General features: G+C 47.2%; 1 long non-coding RNA gene across 1 annotated transcript; it reads right to left on the minus strand.

Moving 5' to 3' along the window:
* Positions 1 to 849: 849 nt before the first annotated feature.
* On the minus strand, positions 850 to 4,781 carry LOC115274029. Its single transcript, XR_003901051.1, has 2 exons — positions 4,742 to 4,781; positions 850 to 1,346 (listed from the first exon to the last, which is right to left on the minus strand). It is a non-coding gene; the product is annotated as an uncharacterized LOC115274029 (long non-coding RNA).
* Between the last annotated feature and the right edge of the window lie 637 nt (positions 4,782 to 5,418).

Here is a 5,418-nt window from a genome sequence, read left to right on the forward strand (position 1 = left end):
GGGTTAGTTATTGTGAACGAATTTTCACTTATTGTGTGGCCCCAGCAAATGATACTGAGACTTTACCAGTGGGCAAACGGCCAATCAAAATTAATGCAAAAGTACAATTAAGAAGTATTTTAAAGAAATGCCTCTTCATTCTATCCAAGGGCATACGGGGATACACGTTGGCAGAGAGAGGGTAATGTTGGGCATGCTTTAATGAGGCGAGCATAATTATATGTCAGCTCTATAAATGATGCAGTAAATGGCTTTCTCTTAAGTAGGTTAAATATTGTCCTTACATCTGGTTTACGATAGTCTCAAAATACTCCTCTCGCAGATTTTTCAAAGATAGACTTTCGACCAGACTGTATCCAAATATCTGTCCTTTAAACCAGCAGAATAGGATTTAATGTTCTCTCACTTCATTTTTATGCACACCCCATGTACGCCTTTCCGTTTGTGAAATGATTTCAGCCACATGCTGGTCAACCATCTAATGAATCTTGTTTATATGCTCAAATTAAAACAATAGACAACACCACCATTACGAGTTCTTCCTTTGTTTTTTTGTTGCTTGTTTGTCTTAGCCAGAGCCAAAACCCCTTCCAAGTCCACAGCCCCCCAAAAGCAACAAGTGATTTCCCCTCTGTCAATTACGAGCAGAACACTAGCGCTCGCCGCATCAGCGTTTTTTATCTTCAAGTGATTACGGTGTCTCAAATAATAAGCTAAGATAAATAGAATTGGCCATTGAAGCAAAATATTATGGGAAAGAAAAAGTCAAAGACGACAGCAAGAAATGTCAACTAGGTGAATCACACATCATTTGAAAAGATGACTGTAACTTTAAGAATGTCGCGTAGCTGCAGTTGGAGCTTAGGTTTTTATTTCACTACTTTATAGCTTGCTTCACAACTACTTGGACAAATACAAAACAAGAATTACAGTGCACCGTAAGTTATTTTAATATCCTGTAGGGGTGCGTACTTCCAATGAAATCCCAAGACTATTATTACGGTTCTCTGTTTGTGTGAAAATGTCAAGTTGTTTCGAGTGACTACATACTCTAAATTATATATAACTGTTACTTTATAGCTAATAGGCACTAAAATTACTTTAAGACAGAAATGTAAAGTTATATTTTCATCCTTTTTGACAGATAATAAAGCTTATTTATGAGATACAATTTTTCAAGCATTAAAACATCTCATGTTTACAAAAACATTAAAAATATTATTACTTGATATTTAAAGGAATGAAAACAGCAAAACCATTATGAAAATATTTGTCCTGTTCGGCGACTTCTCTCTTCTGTCACGCGGTCATAACTTCATTTATGAAAGTCGCTGGCTTCAATGCTTCTATAATTAAAAATATTTGTAAGTTCAAATAGAGGCCAATGATTTAATATCTGTCTTGTTCCCTCATCTGTGGGCATGCACACGTGCCTTCACAGGCATCACAGATGAAATGTCGACATGTTCCTCTTTATTTTCACCTGCAGCCCAAGGAGGAGGTTGACCGGCTTCTCCTACGGCTGCACCACTGGGTGGAGTTCAGTGGGCTCTGAGTTTGCCTGCAACAAAGTCTCTCATTCCCTCTTCTCCAGTGGCACTGGCTGCCCGATAACCCCTTGGGTTTCTGCCTTCTCCAATCCATCATCGGTCCCCAGTGTCCAGGGAGAAGAGCCAGGGGGACCGGGTGACACAGCACCAGCTCCTGCCCATGTCAAACCATTCACTTTATAAAGGAGGAAGCAGACAAGGCTGAACACTCACCTAAAGCCTCACAGCTCCCAGTGGCCTGTTTTACTCTTTGAACAGTAGTCAATGGGGATGCCACGTCCTAGCAAGGAGTAGAAATAAACCTCCATACAAGGCTCCAAACCGCAAGAGTGACACTGGAACTTTGCTCTACCCGGAGGCCATAATCGACCTGCTCTGGCTTCTCAGGCCACGGCTACCTCTCTCCGGCGAAGTCAGCCTGGCAGTGACAAAGCACGAGCTGGCCAGCCACAGCTCAACACCTGTGCTCCTTCAGCAAGCCACATGCTGATCTCAGCCTCTGAGGCAGCTCCGGGGACTGGCCGGGAATGTGCAATGTGCCATTTGGGTGATGGCCTTCTTTCCAGCACTCCTGTTCCTCTGAATCTAAGGGCATCCTTACTGTGCGTCCAAAGCAAAATGCAAGGGGGAAAAACACAACAACAAAGAATTTCAGGAAAAGTAATCCCTTCCATATCTGAAGGAAAACCATTTCCAAGGGTCACAGGGTAGATGTTGGGGGAAATTAGCTGCCCACTGTCCATGCCCTTCCGAACACTGCTTCCTCCGCAGCAATGTTTGGTAACGTCAAACTCTCCTTTCCGGAAATACAACATCCTGGCATCTCTTCCACATCGTCAGCTTCCTGGCAAGATGGCAGACTGGAATTCTTGCATCTGAATGTCACATGGGGAAAGGAGAGACCCCGTGTTCTCCTGGGCTCCGCCGCCTGGAAAGTGAACTGTGTCCTTTGCAGAGTCAATGTCTCAGAGCGTCCACTAATGAAGGAGCACTGAGCCCCAGAGCCTTCCTCCCAATGGCTAGTGTGAAGGCCCCCACACCTAGATCCACACCCTGAATCCTCCCATGTTGTAGGTTGCAAGTTCAAGGCCCTTTCTGTGTTGATTTTGACCCTATACCCCTTGCTCAGAGCCCACTAAGTCCACTGTCTCTGGCAGGTCCATGTTCTCCAAGCTGCCCCACTACTGGCAGGGTCACCTCCATCCACGCCAGGCTCTTCCAGTGATTTTCCACCAGGAAGACGTTCCCCAGGTCCGCCTTCTCATCCGCCTCTTTTGGGGAGGCCCATGCCGCCCTGCCCATGGCAGGAAGGTGAAGTGCAGCCTCTGGGAATGACAGGCCTGGCCACCATCTGGTCAACAGACGGCTCTAGCACAGGAAGGCTGCCCATCCCGGGCCCCGTCTGTGTCCACTCAGCCCCCAGGAATCTCGACTCTGCTGCCCAGGGCACGGAGTGGGATCTAGCTCTAACAGCACGGTCTCTGCAGGAGGCCCAGCAGGAGGCCAGTGAGCAGCGAACCCGGGACAGAGTGTTTAGCTCTGTTTTAAAAGACTAATCTCTGATCACACCCTGCAGACTTTGTTCCTCCTCCCAAGGCTTCATTAACTATTAATCCAGCTCACGGGCAGGGGAAGGGAGACCCATCTCTTCTGTATAACAGGAGGGAAAAAAATCATCGCATTGCAGAATCTGAAACAAAGAAAAAATGCTAGGAAGACCTAAACATTGTCAAATCCATTTAGGAGTTCACCAGACACATAGGCACAAGTATTTATGTGTGTGTTTCCACATGCACAGGTGTGAGTCCCAGAAGGCAGTGGATTCTGGAAATACCCATAAACCAAAATAATTCTTAACCAGTGCTGAGGAATCCCTTGATTTGATGCTGAGTTAATATTGGGTGAACCGGAGGAGCAGAGAGATTTACCTGTTGAGTTAGCCTGGGGTGGTGTTCCGTCTGTAACGGCAAGTGTAACAGTTTGGCCTCCCAAGGCTTTATGGGAGAAAACACGATTTTCTCACTAGTTACAACATATCCTATTATTATTGGCTAGACCCGGTGAAGGGTTGGTGAATAAGCACCGTCAGCCAAGGTAAATAATGCAACCACGTGTGTTTGGAATTTAGGTAAATAAAGGCACTAATCCAAGTCACAAGATACAAATGACATTCAAATAAAAGCTCGTGAAATACATCTACTTAATATAAGAAACAGAGTTGAAATCTTTGTGTTCCCCATGTCTCAGCTCCTCAGACGTAAGAAGACTACGTCTCTCCTGGTCTTTGACGCCTAGAGAATTGTTTGCACCTCAACTTCTCAACTTTTCCCATCAGTCCTGAGAACAGGACTCCTCATCTTGTGGGATCAGCTCCCTGGCCGGAAGGGCTGACCGTGTCGCCCCGGCACAGGGAGGATCCCGACTCGGCCCGACCCTCAGAGCTATCTTGCAGCTGCCTAACTTGTCCTGTGGTGGTCATGGCACACGCGTCTCTCAGGTCAGAGCTGTCTCTGGGACAGTAGCTGAACAACCACTCCTTGACCACGGTACGTGTGGCAGTGTTTTCTGGTGGGCAGGGTTGTGGGGGAAGGAATGATGCTAACACTGTTGAAGAAAACAGAACCCAGACATGAAAAAGACAACATAGTTTTTTCAGTACTACCAGCTCTGATGCAGCCATATTGTTGGACCAGTCCTAGCCAAGTCCTGCTTTCGTACAGGGAGTTGTGATGAGGGACTCAGTCACTTACAACCAAGGGGACCCGCAGCGGGTCATCCTTTGTAAGCCCATCTTTGTCCCTCTGGAGCTTTTCCGTGATGCCACAAACTCTGCAGTGACCCAACCGTTAACTCACCTCCTTTGTTAAATCACTGCCTCCATTTACAAAGATAACCTCCAAGAAAACCAAACACACTCCTTTCCTAAGTAGATTAGGGGAGAGCTTAGCTGTGAATAACAAAAGGTGTTTATCAAATTTATGTTCATAAGAAATTGAAATTAAAAGTCAATCAATTCTGAACAGAATCATCACTAAATGTTGTCAAGACTGATTTGAGAGGAGAACTTGTACACGATTTGAAATCCAAGAGAGTGTGTTAGAAGCTGACCATTTGCTCCTTGGTGACAGGGACTCAGCTGAGCCAGAGTCCAGATATTTGGAACCAGCAGAGTCCCTGAGGGCAGAACTTACCTGGAGTCCTAGAGCATATCTCCAGAATGATGCTCCAAACAGAAGAGTGAGCGCAGCAATGAAGGAAAGAGTGTGATGTGAGGAAGAAGCCAGAAGAAGCCAGAAGAGGCCATTGCAGACCAGCCGCTGTCCAGGAGACCGTGTGCCTCGGTTTCCCCATCTGCAGGCAGTGCTGAGGGACCCTGCAGACAACGGACGGTGCCGGGGGAGAGAACTGAAGTGAGTCAGAGCTTGGGAGTAAGAATAGGAAGACAGATCAGTTAGTTTAACCCTAAGCATCTCCCCAAACTGAGGGAGTATCAGCCCAGGGCTGCCAGGGACTCTGTGTCCACAAGTCAGACACAGACGGAAGAATGGATGGCCCCCAGCCCAGGGTTTGACTCCACCTCTAACTCAAAGCAGGGAAGGCACGGGCTGAGGCTACAGAAGGAAGATGACCTTACGGACCTCAGCGCCGGGAAGCCACCGGGGCCCGGGCGACAGTCCTGCAGGAAACTTTTGTAAGGGCCTAAATCACGTTTGCCCAAGGGGTTCCTAAAAGATGTCCAAGGCACACGTGAGGCCCGTGTCCGCCGGGAAGACCTGATGTTTCCTGTAGAGCAGAGGCGCCTGGGAAGCACAGAGGCTTGGAGCAGGCTGGCAAGCCTGTGGCGCGGGTAGCTGTGCGGCTGTGAGGT

Source organism: Suricata suricatta, chromosome 2, assembly GCF_006229205.1.
Source record: "Suricata suricatta isolate VVHF042 chromosome 2, meerkat_22Aug2017_6uvM2_HiC, whole genome shotgun sequence".
Classification (NCBI taxonomy): Eukaryota; Metazoa; Chordata; class Mammalia; order Carnivora; family Herpestidae; genus Suricata; species Suricata suricatta.